This window comes from Oncorhynchus kisutch, linkage group LG2 (assembly GCF_002021735.2).
Source record: "Oncorhynchus kisutch isolate 150728-3 linkage group LG2, Okis_V2, whole genome shotgun sequence".
NCBI lineage: Eukaryota > Metazoa > Chordata > Actinopteri > Salmoniformes > Salmonidae > Oncorhynchus > Oncorhynchus kisutch.
Window position 1 is genome coordinate 56504237 of NC_034175.2, and position 18564 is coordinate 56522800.

Sequence of the window (18564 nt, forward strand, 5' to 3'; positions counted from 1 at the left end):
TGCTAACATAATTGCAAAAGGGTTTTCTAATGATCAATTAGCTTTTTAAAATGATAAACTTGGATTAGCTAACACAACGTGCCATTGGAACACAGGAGTGATGGTTGCTGATAATGGGCCTCTGTACGCCTATGTAGATATTCCATAAAAAATGTCCAGCTACAATAGTCATTTACAATATTAACAATGTCTACATTGTATTTCTGATAATGCTAATGTTATTTTAATGGACAGAAAAATAGCTTTTCTTTCAAAAACAAGGACATTTCTAAGTGACCCCAAATTTTGGACCGGTAGTGTATACTTTTACTTTTGATACTTTAGTATATTTGATCAATTACATTTACTTTTGATATTTACGTATATTTAAAACCAAATACTTTCAGACTTTTACTCAAGTAGTGTTTTACTGGGTGACTTTCACTTTTACTTGTGTCATTTTCTATTAAGGTATCTTTACTTTTACTCAAGTATGAAAATTGGGTACTTTTTCCATCTCTGGTGAGTGACGGCTAGTACAATAAAGGCCTAGATTCAATCAGATCCTGCGTTAACAGGGGATAGCCGACACCCGCATAGCTGATGTTTTGGCGGTGTCAGAGGTGTAACTGCGTTGGAGCAGTGAAATCAGTGAGCAGCTGTTCTTGTTAATTTTCACGCAGCCACACCCATCCCACTCATGTTGGAAGTTCAGAACAAGAAAGTGTAGAAATAAAAATAATGACTCATATTTTAAATAAATCAATAAAATTAGGATTTCTATCAGCCTAATTGAGGTGTAGATTAGATATCAGATTCCAGTGTTTTTTTAAACAAGGTTACATGGGATTTCTCTTAATGCGACTCCGTGAAGCCAATGTTCAATGCCCACTTTAGCTATGGAGCCCTACATCAAGTGGCTTTATTCTGCTCGTTGATATATGTGCACTCTATAAACAATTCTACTCTTGTGAAAAGGACTGTTGATTTTCTTTCTCTCTATCTCCTTGTCTTCAAACAGGAGGAAGAGAGCAATTCTCTGGAGAAAGTCTATGAGATGATGACACTCTGGAGAGTCATTATTCTCTCCTCCACAATGAAACAGCAGGAAATGGGGCTTCTTGCTCTCTGAACGGAGTTTATAAATAGAAATATGTGAAATTGCCAGTAGATAGAGCCGTCACACTCTAACCTGCGCACGCACGCACACACGCATGGATGAACACACGCACGCACACACACACACTCCACCAGTGATGACCCACCCATAGTTCCGGCTTTAAATTAACATGAAGAGAAAATGTTAATAGGAACTAGCAGGTTACCTCTCCCCTTGAGTCCTTGGATCCACGCCACAACAGCAGCATTTTTAAGAACCTGAGGGACATCATTTTGGAGTGCACACACACACACCAATTCATGAGGTCTGGCGAGGCTCTTCCTTTATGATGCCTTTGTTTTTCTCCCTGCTGTAATATGTCTGAGGCATCCTGTTACCCTGGTGCTTCTGGGTAGAGGATCACTTCTAACTGAATCACATCACAGCAGGATCTCTCTATGAAGGTGTTTTTGTTCACAGGTGGGTTTTGGCTGTGTTGATATGTAGACAGATTTCTCGCCTTTTCTCTCATTCTACTTCCGTTCTTCATGCTAAGGGCTCTTTTCAATCCGCATCGCGGAAGTTCCTCTTTATGGAGTGATTGAAATTTAAAGGCAATCTCCCCGCTTTAACGGAGACTGCATTCATGATAAACGCTGCATATGTCTGCTCAATTGGAAAGTACCTTTAAACTTATATTGCGGAATCTGTAACACTTCAGCTTTACAGATTGAATAGATCCCTAAACCTTACCGTCAAAAATTGTTTGCACATACAGTGGGGCAAAAAAGTATTTAGTCAGCCACCAATTGTGCAAGTTCTCCCACTTAAAAAGATGAGAGGCCTGTAATTTTCATCATAGGTACACTTCAACTATGACAAACAAAATGAGAAAATAAAATCCAGAAAATCACATTGTAGGATTTTTAATGAATTTATTTGCAAATTATGGTGGAAAATAAGTATTTGGTCACCTACAAACAAGCAAGATTTCTTGCTCTCACAGACCTGTAACTTCTTCTTTAAGAGGCTCCTCTGTCCTCCACTCGTTACCTGTATTAATGGCACCTGTTTGAACTTGTTATCAGTATAAAAGACACCTGTCCACAACCTCAAACAGTCACACTCCAAACTCCACTATGGCCAAGACCAAAGAGCTGTCAAAGGACACCAGAAGCAAAATTGTAGACCTGCACTAGGCTGGGAGGACTGAATCTGCAATAGGTACGCAGCTTGGTTTGAAGAAATCAACTGTGGGAGCAATTATTAGGAAATGGAAGACATACAAGACCACTGATAATCTCCCTCGATCTGGGGCTCCATGCAAGATCTCACCCCGTGGGGTCAAAATGATCACAAGAACGGTGAGCAAAAATCCCAGAACCACACGGGGGGACCTAGTGAATGACCTGCAGAGAGCTGGGACCAAAGTAACAAAGCCTACCATCAGTAACACACTACGCCACCAGGGACTCAAATCTCGCAGTGCCAGACGTGTCCCCCTGCTTAAGCCAGTACATGTCCAGGCCCTTCTGAAGTTTGCTAGAGAGCATTTGGATGATCCAGAAGAAGATTGGGAGAATGTCATATGGTCAGATGAAACCAAAATATAACTTTTTGGTAAAAACTCAACTTGTCGTGTTTGGAGGACAAAGAATGCTGAGTTGCATCCAAAGAACACCATACCTACTGTGAAGCATGGGGGTGGAAACATCATGCTTTGGGGCTGTTTGTCTGCAAAGGGACCAGGACGACTGATCCATGTAAAGGAAAGAATGAATGGGGCCATGTATCGTGAAATTTTGAGTGAAAACCTCCTTCCATCAGCAAGGGCATTGAAGATGAAACGTGGCTGGGTCTTTCAGCATGACAATGATTCCAAACACACCGCCCGGGCAACGAAGGAGTGGCTTCGTAAGAAGCATTTCAAGGTCCTGGAGTGGCCTAGCCAGAGTCTCCAGATGTCAACCCCATAGAAAATCTTTGGAGGGAGTTGAAAGTCCGTGTTGCCCGGGATCTGCATGAAGGAATGGGCCAAAATTCCAGCAACAGTGTGTGAAAACCTTGTGAAGACTTACAGAAAACGTTTGACCTCTGTCATTGCCAACAAAGGGTATATACAGTGCCTTGCGAAAGTATTCGGCCCCCTTGAACTTTGCGACCTTTTGCCACATTTCAGGCTTCAAACATAAAGATATAAAACTGTATTTTTTTGTGAAGAATCAAAAACAAGTGGGACACAATCATGAAGTGGAACGACATTTATTGGATATTTCAAACTTTTTTAACAAATCAAAAACGGAAAAATTGGGCGTGCAAAATTAAGTTAATACTTTGTTGCGCCACCTTTTGCTGCGATTACAAGTCTGTAATCGCAGCTGTAAGTCGCTTGGGGTATGTCTCTATCAGTTTTGCACATCGAGAGACTGAAATATTTTCCCATTCCTCCTTGCAAAACAGCTCAAGCTCAGTGAGGTTGGATGGAGAGCATTTGTGAACAGCAGTTTTCAGTTCTTTCCACAGATTCTCGATTGGATTCAGGTCTGGACTTTGACTTGGCCATTCTAACACCTGGATATGTTTATTTTTGAACCATTCCATTGTAGATTTTGCTTTATGTTTTGGATCATTGTCTTGTTGGAAGACAAATCTCCGTCCCAGTCTCAGGTCTTTTGCAGACTCCATCAGGTTTTCTTCCAGAATGGTCCTGTATTTGGCTCCATCAATCTTCCCATCAATTTTAACCATCTTCCCTGTCCCTGCTGAAGAAAAGCAGGCCCAAACCATGATGCTGCCACCACCATGTTTGACAGTGGGGATGGTGTGTTCAGGGTGATGAGCTGTGTTGCTTTTATGCCAAACATAACGTTTTGCATTGTTGCCAAAAAGTTCAATTTTGGTTTCATCTGACCAGAGCACCTTCTTCCACATGTTTGGTGTGTCTCCCAGGTGGCTTGTGGCAAACTTTAAACAACACTTTTTATGGATATCTTTAAGAAATGGCTTTCTTCTTGCCACTCTTCCATAAAGGCCAGATTTGTGCAATATATGACTGATTGTTGTCCTATGGACAGAGTCTCCCACCTCAGCTGTAGATCTCTGCAGTTCATCCAGAGTGATCATGGGCCTCTTGGCTGCATCTCTGATCAGTCTTCTCCTTGTATGAGCTGAAAGTTTAGAGGGACGGCCAGGTCTTGGTAGATTTGCAGTGGTCTGATACTCCTTCCATTTCAATATTATCGCTTGCACAGTGCTCGTTGGGATGTTTAAAGCTTGGGAAATCTTTTTGTATCCAAATCCGGCTTTAAACTTCTTCACAACAGTATCTCGGACCTGCCTGGTGTGTTCCTTGTTCTTCATGATGCTCTCTGCGCTTTTAACGGACCTCTGATGCATTTATACGGAGACTTGATTACACACAGGTGGATTTTATTTATCATCATTAGTCATTTAGGTCAACATTGGATCATTCAGAGATCCTCACTGAACTTCTGGAGAGAGTTTGCTGTACTGAAAGTAAAGGGGCTGAATAATTTTTTCACGCCCAATTCTTCAGTTTTTGATTTGTTAAAAAAGTTTGAAATATCCAATAAATGTCGTTCCACTTCATGATTGTGTCCCACTTGTTTTTGATTCTTCACAAAAAAATACAGTTTTATATCTTTATGTTTGAAGCCTAAAATGTGGCAAAAGGTCGCAAAGTTCAAGGGGGCCGAATACTTTCGCAAGGCACTGTAACAAAGTATTGAGATAAACTTTTGTTATTGACCAAATACTTATTTTCCACCATAATTTGCAAATATATTCATTAAAAATCCTACAATGTGATTTTCTAGATTTTTTTCTTCTCGTTTTGTCTGTCATAGTTGAAGTGTACCTTTGATGAAAATTACAGGCCTCTCTCATCTTTTTAAGTGGGAGAATTTGCACAATTGGTGGCTGACTAAATACTTTTTTGCCCCACTGTATATTATGACGTTTGTTTTGGTGTTTTGCAGCGTTCGGCCTGTTTTTTTCTGCTGTTCGAGGACACCTTGTTTTTTTCTTGTGGCTTGTCGAAGTTCGGTAGCTGAAGTCTACGCCCATTTGTCAGTGATTGGTCAACAATCAATGAAGTGTTTCTTGTCATTCAACGACAGACAACTAGTTTTCAAGTACATTATTTCTTAAACCACTACGGGATCGGTGTCCCCCTCGCGGGACAGTTGAGCTAACGTAGGCTAATGTGATTAGCATGAGGTTGTAAGTAACAAAACAATTCCCAGGACAATGACATATCTGATTTGGGCAGAAAGATTAAATTCCTGTTAATCTAACTGCACTGTCCAATTTACAGTAGCTATTGCATTGAAATAATACCATGCTATTGTTTGAGGAGAGTGCACAATTATGAACTTGAAAATGTATTAATACACCAATTAGGCACATTTGGGCAGTCTTAATACAACACTTTGAACAGATTTGCAATGGTTCATTGGATCAGTCTAAAACGTTGCACATACTCATTTGCCATCTAGTGGCCGAAACCGAAATTGTGCCTGGCTGGAATAATACAATATGGTCTTTCTCTTGCATTTCATAGATGATGGTACAACCCCCCCCCCCCCCCAAAATACGTTTTTTTCTTTATTTGATCATTTACCAGATCTAATGTGTTATGTTCTCCTACATTAAGTACACATTTCCACAAACTTCAAAATTTTTCCTTTCACATGGTATCAACAATATGCATATCCTTGCTTCAGGTCCTGAGCTACGGGCAGTTATATTTGGGTGTCATTTTAGGTGAAAAATGTTTTTTAAAAAGTGTTGGATCCTTAAGTCAACACATGCACATAGAAATTAAGCCAGAGACGCACTTCGAAGGCTGACTCCGTGACTACCCCCAACAGTAGAGCCTGTCCCACTTCTTCAGCCTCATGTGGCTGTGGCAGAGCCCAGACACACTTTTTTTCAATGCATATATTGTATGTATAGGTGGTCTTTGGAGTTGAACCCAATTGAATCCTGGTGTGCTCTGCACCAGGCTCTGCAAACTGAGCTACAGAGATCAATCTTCTGAAGCTTTAGAAAGTGAGTAGTGGAAGTATTCTGTAGGTCAGAGATTCTTGGTGTGAAATTATCTGTTTTTAAGAACAACCGTCAAGCTCTCCTATTGTTTTACTTCACTCAGCGCTAGAATGTCACTATCAAGCGAAAAAAAACTTGAAAGGACAAAAAGAAAACATAGGTTGTGTATAAGCTCTGTTGTTTTTTCTTGTGGTTCGCATATGATTACAAGTGTCATAATAAATGTTTTTGTCTTTTTTTTGTCTCATTAACAGAATCACTATTGTTCCTGCCTTGTCTCCGGCCATCTCTGCACCAGGTAAGCAGGGGTCCTTTTTATTTAAAATTCCTCCATTTTAGGAAGTCTAAATATACCTTGTGTCCTGCAGCCCTCTGTCTGAATTGATTACCTCATGGATCAAGCCTGGCTTCTTATTTTAGACCACCGATTACTGCTCAGAGGATTAACAGTACAGAGTGAGGTTTAGAAAGTGGGATAAATAGCTATTGGAAGCTATTGTAATAAATGGAATGTATCAGTGTATATTTAGATACCACAAGGATGAATAAAATATTGTTTGTAATGGTCTTGCTTATGTAAAGGTGGGTGATGTGGAAGGTTATCATTAGATATCAAAACACATTATTGTTATGTGTCTCAGTGTCTTTGTGATGTGATTTCCTGTATCCCAGGTTTAATGCTCAAGAATTATATTTCTGTACATCATTTTTCCTGAATGCAATTTCATTACCGTAGCCTTGCTTGGTGAGGGATGAAAACGGGTGCATTGATAAGGCCCTAAACGTATCTTTACGTTGCGGTATCATTGCTGTATTTATGATTTTCCGCTGCTTCATTATCTTCATTGAATGAAACCAAGATCACCCCGTAATGGCAGCACATTTACTTCTAATGCCCTCCTCTTTTTCATGAGATATTGGGAAATAATCCCAGGTGCTGCAGCATTCTTTCTTCTTCGTTTGTTTGTTTGTGTTTATTTCTTTGCTCGCCAAAAGGTTTCTGAAGGTTCAATGATCCCGATGGTAACAACATGCACACAGGACTCAGATTCCATTCACAGTTACGTACATCTATCCTTTAAATGTTGATCTTCAGAAAACTTTAGTCCAATATGACCAAGCACAGGGACAGGGAGTGGTAGGTTGTCTCTTTCTGCTGAATGTGATAATGTGCTAAAGTTCTCAAGGTTAAGTTTCACCTCAATGAGTTTAAGGATAGGGTACATTGCATCCTTGGCTGCATCTATATCTGAAAAGCACAGTAAACTTAGAGAACACAGGTTTTTTAACCTTAAGATTCTTCACTTTCTACATATTTCATACCATTAGGGGAAAAGTCTTTACAGCTCAACTTAAAGTCAATAAGAAAGTATAATTTTCATATTCAGTTCCCTTTGCAGGGATTAATAGGAAATCGAAATGCCACACATTCTCCACATATTCTCAAATGCCCAATTCTCTCAGTTCAGTTGAATTAGGGAGCTCCTCAGCCTCAACCCATCCACGCTCCTTGAAACCTCCAGAGATTTTGTTAAATTAGATGATTTGGCCTAGAGAAGGCCATCCCTATTTAAACAGCAGCCATTTTCTCTCAGTAGAATTATAGAGGACTCATATATCATTGACATTGTCACTGAGCTATAGCCTAATCTGGCTACTGTGCAAATTGTTACTTTGATGGGCCTTTATGTCTTTTCACTTTGATGAATTCTCCTACATATCCACAGTAGCCACCTTTCCTCAGTCTTCTTCCAAGGGCAAGCACAATAGTTTCTCTTGGTCCTGGTTAAGAGGATTTGGGCAGCTCTTCCTTTAAATGAATTCACTGAAGAGGATTTGAGTAGGTTTTCTATAGATACCTTCATTGGATTGTGTGTCAGTTATTAGCATTTTTGTAGTAAATAAATAAGGGTAAAAAACGTTTTGGGAGACTTGACCAAATTCACATAGAACTGTGAGTTATAGACCTACCAATCTACTTTAAAACAAGTCTAAGATGCAGTATATCTGTTTGATGTGCGCTATTTCTATGCTTCATGTTCTTAAGTTTTGTCTTTGTATCTTTTACTTTCAGTTTTGTACACCAGTTTATAACTGCTGAAATACAAATATTTTTGGTTATGGAAAATATATTTCACAGCGATTTAGATAGTATAGTGTAGCGAATCATTGTACTGTCTTATTTTGTTACATAAACTGAAATTAGGCAAACTATTAGAGTTTTAGCAAGCAGTTTTCTGCATAGTGAAACTTTAACAATAAAGACATTTGGAAGCCTATATTAATGTGTGCGTCTCATAGGGCGGCACACAATTGGCCCAGTGTCGTCCGGGTTTGGCCGGTGTAGGCCATCATTGTAAATAAGAATTTGTTCTTAACTGATTTGCCTAGTTAAATAAAGGTTAAACAAACAACAAACCAGTCAAAAGTTTGAACACACCTACTCATTCAAGGGTTTTTCTTTATTTTTTAAACAATTTTTCTACATTGTAGCATAGTAGTGAAGACATCAAAACTATGAAATACCACATGGACTCGTAGTAAAAATGAAAATATATTTTATATTTGAGATTCTTCAAAATAGCCACCCTTTGATAGCTTTGCACACAATTATTTTTTTCTTCTTTCATAATACAGATAAACAATTTACGTTGTTACGTCATACAAAACAGAACACAAGTATTAACAAGAAAATACTAAAACATGCAAAAAATATCAATGAAATAATAAATAAATAAACAATTCTAGTGCAATTGTAGTCACACTGAAAAAAATCTTATTATATTGACTCAGGAAAATGTTATTCTTGTTGTTATTCACTAGGGTTAATGTTTTAATAAGATAGTTCAATTCAATAAAAAATAAGTGTACTTTTTGTATAAGTCAATTCTTCATGATCTTATCTGTCTCTTTCTTGGAAGGTTGTTTATATGAATATGATATATTTTTTTATCTGTAGCTGTATGAATAATGAATGAAAGCACCAGATGATGTAAAGGAGGACTAATGAAGTTTGCAGTTTGAATAGGACACACAACACAGTGAGTAAATGTCTCTTTACCATACGAATACATTCATGTCCACTCCACCTCAGCTCAACATACGTTAAGGTGGCTATGCCCTATACCAGTGAAATAAAATCCTAAATTAATACACAGAGTTACAGGAGTATTTAAGGCCAGTGGTTAAGGGCCTGCAGGTTTCCACCCTTGCCTTATAAACAACTATTGATGGGAAGCGCAGGTGAGGGTGAATGCAATTGTTAGCTCTCAGGCCAATCGATGTTATCTATTAAACAGTTAAGTCAATCAAAAAGGAGAGATAGCAGCTCTCCACTACACTATATTTTTGGCAGCACAATATAATATAAAACCTTAGTACAGTGTATTGTCTTTGAACAGTATACCATCGTTTAATAGGTTACACAGCAGGACACAACATTACATAGGCCTGTATGTCCCAAAATATCATATCCAACACTTTACTTTCAAACAATTCCCTTCATCACACTTGACTTATCAATATTTTACCATATTCATCTTCTCATCGACAGAAGGTGAGTCTGTGGACTAGAGAGAACATCATGCACCACACACACTCCTAGATAGCCACACCACAAGTCCTCACAGCCATGTGTGTCTGATGTTCTGTATATGTACAGAAAAATTCAACAGCGGCCCGCAATTGATCTATTTTTATAGATAAAACGTTTCTGTCCATCTCTCTATCCTATCTCAAGCTCCAGTCAGATGAAGGAGGCAGCACACTGAGTGTTTCCACTTTTCATCTGCCACTGTGCTTGCGTAACCGTTCCAGAGGACAGCGTTGAGCAAGATGGGGGCCCCAGCACCATGTAACATGCAGCATGCAGCACCAGCTGTGACTCATGATGAGCAGGACTCTCTCTTCCTCTTTCTCAGTCTCTCTGAGCCCGTCTGTCTGGGTCTATGGGGAGATGCTGGACCCCAGCTCCCCCTGGAAGCAATATGTCCCACTTCCACTAAATGTCTCCTCCATTAGCCTACAGGCCCATGTGCCAACATCCCCAGGAACTGTCACTGCCCCACCTCCTCCAGGAACAAGGTGTGAGGTCACCCTGGCCTTTTGTGATTAGCTCCCGGCTGCTTTTTGATGAAGGAGGAACAAAGTAGCCTAGTTTTTTCTGGTAATTACCATGCAATCAGTTTATAATTCATATACCTTTTGAACTGAGAAGAGCAGGAGGTTGTCACAAGGTGTGGTAACTGTGCAATAATACACGTGTACATGGTTTTATAAGTGGGGGGGGCATAATATGAATATTATATATATTTTTTTTTATCCAGTCGGATAAACACTCCAAACGGCCTATCCGACGCTCGGAGGCATCCGCATGGTCCTAAAGCACACCGTTGCCTCGTTTTGTATCACATTCCAATGATAAAACATGGGGGACAAAAATGTAATTTCAGAATGTTCCTTCCCCAGTGAAAGTTTCACCCCAGTGTAAATGTGTAGCCTAATTACATTGTTGTGAAGGAGCATCAATCCACCCATTGTTAAAACTCATAAATGTGACAATGAAATAAGTATGAAATTAAATAATGATTGAGTGTGTCTCTCTTCATTCAGTAAAGGACATGCCATTCCTCCAGCATCTATCAAGTGCTTGTCAACACCTTTAAAATACACCATTACAGAGCTGCTGAATTGAAAGAATCTAACCTTCAGAAAGATGACCAGCATTTTGCTAAATTTTAAGTGAGTCATTCAATCAATAATAAGGTAGCGTAAACACTATTTTTAAATGATCCAATATGTAATATGGTACACTTTATAATTAGGTTTTAATAGCCTCCTGAGAGGCTAGGAAAGTGAACAAGATCTTCAATGAGACTGTGCAGGGACAAGATTGTGGACTTCGGCATACATCAACACTTTTATTTTTATCCCCTGGATTTCTAACCCCTTGATGTACTTGTTAGATCTAATTTAGATCTAAAAGCTAGCATTTCAATGGCCATAATAAATAGATATGGAGACAACGGACAGCCCTGTTTTACTCCTCTTAAAGCTCAATACTTTCTGAGAAGTAACCATTATTTACTATTTTACATCTTGGGTTGCTGTACATAACTTTAACCCATTGTATAAGAGAGTCACCAAAATTAAAGTAATCTAGGCATTTATATATCAATTCTAGTCGTACTTTATCAAACGCCTTTTCAAAGTCTGCTATGAAGATCAGGCCTGGTATCTTCAATGTTTCATAATGTTCACTTGTTTCAAGTAATTGTCGTATATTATCTCCAATATATCGTTCATGTAAAAAACGTGTCTGATCAGGATGAACAATATCTCATAAACCTTTTTTATTCTATATGCTATGCATTTCGCCAGGATTTTCGCATCACAACATTGAAGTGTTTGAGGCCTCCAGTTTTTTAAATGGACTGAATCTTTATACTTACCACCTGGGTCTTGTTTTAGTAGTAATGAAATCAGACCTTCTTGTTGAGTACATGAAAGTCTACCATTTGTATAGGAGTAATTAAAACATGTTAATAATGGATCTTTGAATACATCAAAAAAGGTCTGATATACCTCTACCCTGGTGTTTTTCCAGACTGAAAATATTTAATTGCCTCAAAACATTCCTCTTCTGTAAGTTGGCCTTCACACAGGTCTTTCTGTAAATTTGTTAATTTTCATTATTATTATTAGGAAAGAAATCCTTACAGGGATTGCACTTGAAGAAACTTTCAAAGTCCTTGAAATCTTCCGTATCGAATAACCTTCATGCCTTAAAGTCAGTGGCGGTTCTAGCTTGTATGGCTCCCTGGGCGAACCCCCCCTTCAGCAGACATTTGGAACAAATAAATAATAACAAATAAATAATAATAACTTTTAAAACTATATACACATAAACATTTTTACAAAAATAAGACTCATAAATATCAAAAAGAAGTAACAAAGACAAATAATACTGTGAAACTATATATTCACAGTATAATGAATGAATTGTGGTTTATTTGGTAGCATTTCGTAGTGTGAATGATTTTACTAATTGCATTAGTACTGTACAAAGTTAGAGGTGCGCTATTTGATAGATTCCCCCGCTCCCCCTAACCCGGGCTTCCAGTGGGGAGACCTGAGGTCAACCTATCCTCGCCCCCCTCCCCATCTCGTACTTCTGAGTGGGAGACCTTCCCAGCCTGCCTAGCTCACAAACTACAATTAGGGTGCCCACTCCAACTAGGTTAGTTGACCCACAGTCCCACACGGTGACATGATATCATTGTGACGTGCAAAGAGCGATAGAAAACCTATTGCTTTAATGTCACCATTCCAATTTTTTTCGTGCGGGCGCCCAGTGCCGCCCTCGTCAAGATGCCCATGTTGCCTATACCTAAACCCGCCACTACCTTAAAGTAATGATGGACTGTCGTTTCTCTTTGCTTATTTGAGCTGTTCTTGCCATAATATGAACTTGGTCTTTTACCAAATAGGGCCATCTTCTGTATACCCCCCCCCCCCCCCCCCCCCCCACACACACACACCTTGGCACAACACAATTCCACATATTAACTCTTAACAAGGCACACCTGTTAATTGAAATGCATTCCAGGTGACTACCTCATAAAACTGCATGAGAGAATGCCAAGACTGTGCAAAGCTGTCATCAAGGCAAAGAGTGGCAACCACAATCACCCGACCTCAACCCAATTGAGATGGTTTGGGATGAGTTGGACCGCAGAGTGAAGGAAAAGCAGACAACAAGTGCTCAGCATGTGCAAACTCCTCAAGACCGTTGGAAAAGCATTCCAGGTGAAGCTGGTTGAGAGAATGCCAATAGTGTGCAAAGCTGTCATCAAGGCAAAGGGTGACTATTTGAAAAATTTGTTTAGCACTTTCTTTGTTACTACATGATTCCATATGAGTAATTTCATAGTTTTGATGTCTTTACTATTATTCTACAATGTAGAAAATAGTCAAATAAAGAAAAACCCTGGAATGAGTAGGTCTTATAAAACATTTGACTGGTAGTGTATTTCAGATGAAACCATCATGATTGTCAGTTTCCACATGCACTAAATAGTCTATATATATTTCTAGTTCTTGCAAAAACTGTCTCTCACGTGGAGTCAAGTGTCATTGAGATTTGACCTGCACAGAAACTCTCCATTGAATAGATCAGTGGTGTTGTGAAGGGTAAATACAGCTATATTTAGCCTAATAGCTTACCCACCTTGTGCGTAAAAATGCATTGAAAGAATAGGAAACATTACTTCTTTACCCAAGACTGGGGATCAGAGTTTACCCACCAAATGTTTTACCACTACATATAGACCCATTTCTTGGCAGCGTCATGAAAAGTTGCACGCCCAGTTCGGAATCTGAATAATCTTTGTTTACCGTGGATATGATCACATGCAATTTCAAATGCAGCTCATGCAAGTTAACACATAATCAGATGCTTATCGTCTATAACATCGCAGATTACACAAGCATTTTGCTACACCCGCAATAACATCTGCTAAACACATGTATGTGATCAATAAAATGTTGTTTGATTTGATGTCATCTGAGGGTTGATTACCTGGCAAGCCAGTGAGGCAAGGTAAAATATCCCAAATAGGGCTAGATAAAGCCAGAAGAATAATACACTTGTTGAACATAGCTATAGCCATCAGTTTTACATGCTTTCATGGTCATCTCTCATTGTTAAGTTTGTCAAGGTCCTGACTTTACCATTAGCCATCTTGCTACAGAGATTTTTGGTGCAGGATTTATTTTTTTCCATTTATTTTACTAGGCAAGTCAGTTAAGAACAAATTCTTATTTTCAGTGACAGCCTAGGAACAGTGGGTTAACTGCCTTGCTACCTGCCGCCCCATGTGCGTGCATCACCGGAACGGGACACTTGCTTGTAATCAAAATATGTCTCTATAAAAGAGGCTTCATCTTATTACTATTGTTTTCACACCTAGTTTCAAGTGTCAAGTTTTATTAGTCATATGTACAGGATACACTAAGTCCAATGAAATGCTTACTTGCAGGTTCTTTTTCGATAATGCAACAATAATAAATAATAAAAGATAAGAATACGAACAAAGTAAATGGCTTAGTAGAATAGAATAAACATTTTAGCATAATTATAATACAGGAAGGCACAATTTATAGTCCAATATTTACATATTTATCAGGGAAAGGGGGGATTGGGGGGCAAGTGTTTAAATTGTGCAGTATTAGCAATAGTAAATGAGTCTGGTAGCAGCAATTGTGATCTGTATGTGTGTGTATGTGTGTATGTGTATGTGTGTGTGTGCTAAGGTGAGGATAGTCAGTGCAGGGGGTCAGTCCAGTTCAAGTGTTCAGCATTCTTATGCCTTGTAGACATAAACTGTCTCTGAGCCCATTGGTATCAGACCTCATGTTCTGATACCGTCAGCCAGACGGTAAGGGAGTGAACAGCTCGTGACTGCGGTACTTCCTCAGGCACCGTTTTAAGTAGATGTCCTGGATGGGTGGGAACACGGCCCCAGTGATGTACCACCCGCTGGAGGGCCTTTCGGTTGTGGACCTATACAGTAAGTTGTTGTTTCTCACAAACCTGCAGTTTTCCCTTCAACACAACAGCACACCAGATCATCAGTGCATGACCATCATTGATTAAGACTGTTCTGTGTAGCAAAACTAGGCCAACCATTTTGAAAATAAATTAGCATTTTGATATAGCCTGTTTATCACAGCCAATATGAATAATTCATGAACACTTTAATAGCCACCACATCCTAACATTATCAGGCTGACCAGAATTCACCGCGCCTGCTGCTTTGAAGTTTGTTGGGAAAATCTCATTATAGCAGAAGAGCATGTGTGTTGCTGCTATCACCGGGTTAATTATCAGTGACCCTCTGATCAAGGCAATTTGGCTTAATTTACATAGCCAGGGTCACGAACCAGTGAGTCAACCAACCCCACCGTCTTAACGAGGAGTATGTAACATTATTAAACACACATTTTAAAGATACCGTACACTATTTCCCAGAAAAACTGAGACGTTCTGGAAAGATTCTCTGGATGTGTGCATAAAATGTATAAGTGTCTTTATAGCAGCACTTGGTGACTCAAACACTACAGTACCACATTGGTCATGCTGACGGGCTGACAAAATAGAATAATATATTTCCCACACAAGTACAGCATATTTACAAATACATCAGTCTCAATAAAATATGTGCTGACCCTGTGCTGCCCCTAGCCTGTTATGTCTGTTGTGAACACTGGCGCCGACAGAGATGGCCGCCTCGCTTCGCGTTCCTAGGAAACTATGCAGTTTTTAGTTTTTTTACGTGTTATTTCTTACATTAGTACCCCAGGTCATCTTAGGTTTCATTACATACAGTCGAGAAGAACTACTGAATATAAGATCAGCGTCAACTCACCATCAGTACGACCAAGAATATGTTTTTCGCGACGCGGATCCTGTGTTCTGCCTTACAAACAGTACAACGGAGCGGATTCTATGCAGCGACCCAAAAAAACGACTCCGAAAGAGAGGGAAACGAGGCGGTCTTCTGGTCAGACTCCGGAGACGGGCACACCGTGCACCACTCCCTAGCATTCTTCTTGCCAATGTCCAGTCTCTTGACAACAAGGTTGATGAAATCCGAGCAAGGGTAGCATTCCAGAGGGACATCAGAGACTGTAATGTTCTTTGCTTCACGGAAACGTGGCTCACCGGAGAGACGCTATCCGAAGTGGTGCAGCCAACGGGTTTCTCCACGCATCGCGCCGACAGAAACAAACATCTTTCTGGTAAGAAGAGGGGTGGGGGCGTATGCCTTATGGCCAACGTGACATGGTGTGATGAAAGAAACATACAGGAACTCAAATCCTTCTGTTCACCTGATTTAGAATTCCTCACAATCAAATGTAGACCGCATTATCTGCCAAGAGAATTCTCTTCGATTATAATCACAGCCGTATATATCCCCCCCCAAGAAGACACATCGATGGCTCTGAACGAACTTTATTTAACTCTCTGCAAACTGGAAACAATTTATCCGGAGGCTGCATTCATTGTAGCTGGGGATTTTAACAAGGCTAATCTGAAAACAAGACTCCCTAAATTTTATCAGCATATCGATTGCACAACCAGGGGTGGAAAGACCTTGGATCATTGTTACTCTAACTTCCGCGACGCATATAAGGCCCTGCCCCGCCCCCCTTTCGGAAAAGCTGACCACGACTCCATTTTGTTGATCCCTGCCTACAGACAGAAACTAAAACAAGAGGCTCCCACGCTGAGGTCTGTCCAACGCTGGTCTGACCAAGCTGACTCCACACTCCAAGACTGCTTCCATCACGTGGACTGGGAGATGTTTCGTATTGCGTCAGATAACAACATTGACGAATATGCTGATTCGGTGTGTGAGTTCATTAGAACGTGCGTTGAAGATGTCGTTCCCATAGCAACGATTAAAACATTCCCTAACCAGAAACCGTGGATTGATGGCAGCATTCGTGTGAAACTGAAAGAGCGAACCACTGCTTTTAATCAGGGCAAGGTGTCTGGTAACATGACCGAATACAAACAGTGCAGCTATTCCCTCCGCAAGGCTATCAAACATGCTAAGCGCCAGTACAGAGACAAAGTAGAATCTCAATTCAACGGCTCAGACACAAGAGGCATGTGGCAGGGTCTACAGTCAATCACGGACTACAGGAAGAAATCCAGCCCAGTCACGGACCAGGATGTCTTGCTCCCAGGCAGACTAAATAACTTTTTTGCCCGCTTTGAGGACAATACTGTGCCACTGACACGGCCTGCAACGAAAACATGCGGTCTCTCCTTCACTGCAGCCGAGGTGAGTAAGACATTTAAACGTGTTAACCCTCGCAAGGCTGCAGGCCCAGACGGCATCCCCAGCCGCGCCCTCAGAGCATGCGCAGACCAGCTGGCCGGTGTGTTTACGGACATATTCAATCAATCCCTATACCAGTCTGCTGTTCCCACATGCTTCAAGAGGGCCACCATTGTTCCTGTTCCCAAGAAAGCTAAGGTAACTGAGCTAAACGACTACCGCCCCGTAGCACTCACATCCGTCATCATGAAGTGCTTTGAGAGACTAGTCAAGGACCATATCACCTCCACCCTACCTGACACCCTAGATCCACTCCAATTTGCTTACCGCCCAAATAGGTCCACAGACGATGCAATCTCAACCACACTGCACACTGCCCTAACCCATCTGGACAAGAGGAATACCTATGTGAGAATGCTGTTCATCGACTAGAGGTCGGCATTCAACACCATAGTACCCTCCAAGCTCGTCATCAAGCTCGAGACCCTGGGTCTCGACCCCGCCCTGTGCAACTGGGTACTGGACTTCCTGACGGGCCGCCACCAGGTGGTGAGGGTAGGCAACAACATCTCCACCCCTCTGATCCTCAACACTGGGGCCCCACAAGGGTGCGTTCTGAGCCCTCTCCTGTACTCCCTGTTTACCCACGACTGCGTGGCCACGCACGCCTCCAACTCAATCATCAAGTTTGCGGACGACACAACAGTGGTAGGCTTGATTACCAACAACGACGAGACGGCCTACAGGGAGGAGGTGAGGGCCCTCGGAATGTGGTGTCAGGAAAATAACCTCACACTCAACATCAACAAAACTAAGGAGATGATTGTGGACTTCAGGAAACAGCAGAGGGAACACCCCCCTATCCACATCGATGGAACAGTAGTGGAGAGGGTAGCAAGTTTTAAGTTCCTTGGCATACACATCACAGACAAACTGAATTGGTCCACTCACACAGACCGCATCGTGAAGAAGGCGCAGCAGCGCCTCATCAACCTCAGGAGGCTGAAGAAATTCGGCTTGTCACCAAAAGCACTCACAAACTTCTACAGATGCACAATCGAGAGCATCCTGGCGGGCTGTATCACCGCCTGGTATGGCAACTGCACCGCCCTCAACCGTAAGGCTCTCCAGAGGGTAGTGAGGTCTGCACAACGCATCACCGGGGGCAAACTACCTGCCCTCCAGGACACCTACACCACCCGATGCTACAGGAAGGCCATAAAGATCATCAAGGACATCAACCACCCGAGCCACTGCCTGTTCACCCCGCTGTCATCCAGAAGGCGAGGTCAGTACAGGTGCATCAAAGCTGGGACCGAGAGACTGAAAAACAGCTTCTATCTCAAGGCCATCAGACTGTTAAACAGCCACCACTAACATTGAGTGGCTGCTGCCAACACACTGTCAATGACACTGACTCAACTCCAGCCACTTTAATAATGGGAATTGATGGGAAATGATGTAAATATATCACTAGCCACTTTAAACAATGCTACCTTATATAATGTTACTTACCCTACATTATTCATCTCATATGCATACGTATATACTGTACTCTATATCATC

At 41.0% G+C, this 18564-nt stretch overlaps 1 long non-coding RNA gene across 1 annotated transcript; it reads left to right on the forward strand.

Moving 5' to 3' along the window:
- Positions 1 to 1266: 1266 nt before the first annotated feature.
- LOC109868720 (uncharacterized) lies at positions 1267 to 10763 on the forward strand. The gene is made up of 4 exons (XR_002251944.2): positions 1267 to 1558; positions 6403 to 6446; positions 9108 to 9189; positions 9888 to 10763. It is a non-coding gene; the product is annotated as an uncharacterized LOC109868720 (long non-coding RNA).
- The last annotated feature ends 7801 nt before the right edge of the window (positions 10764 to 18564 follow it).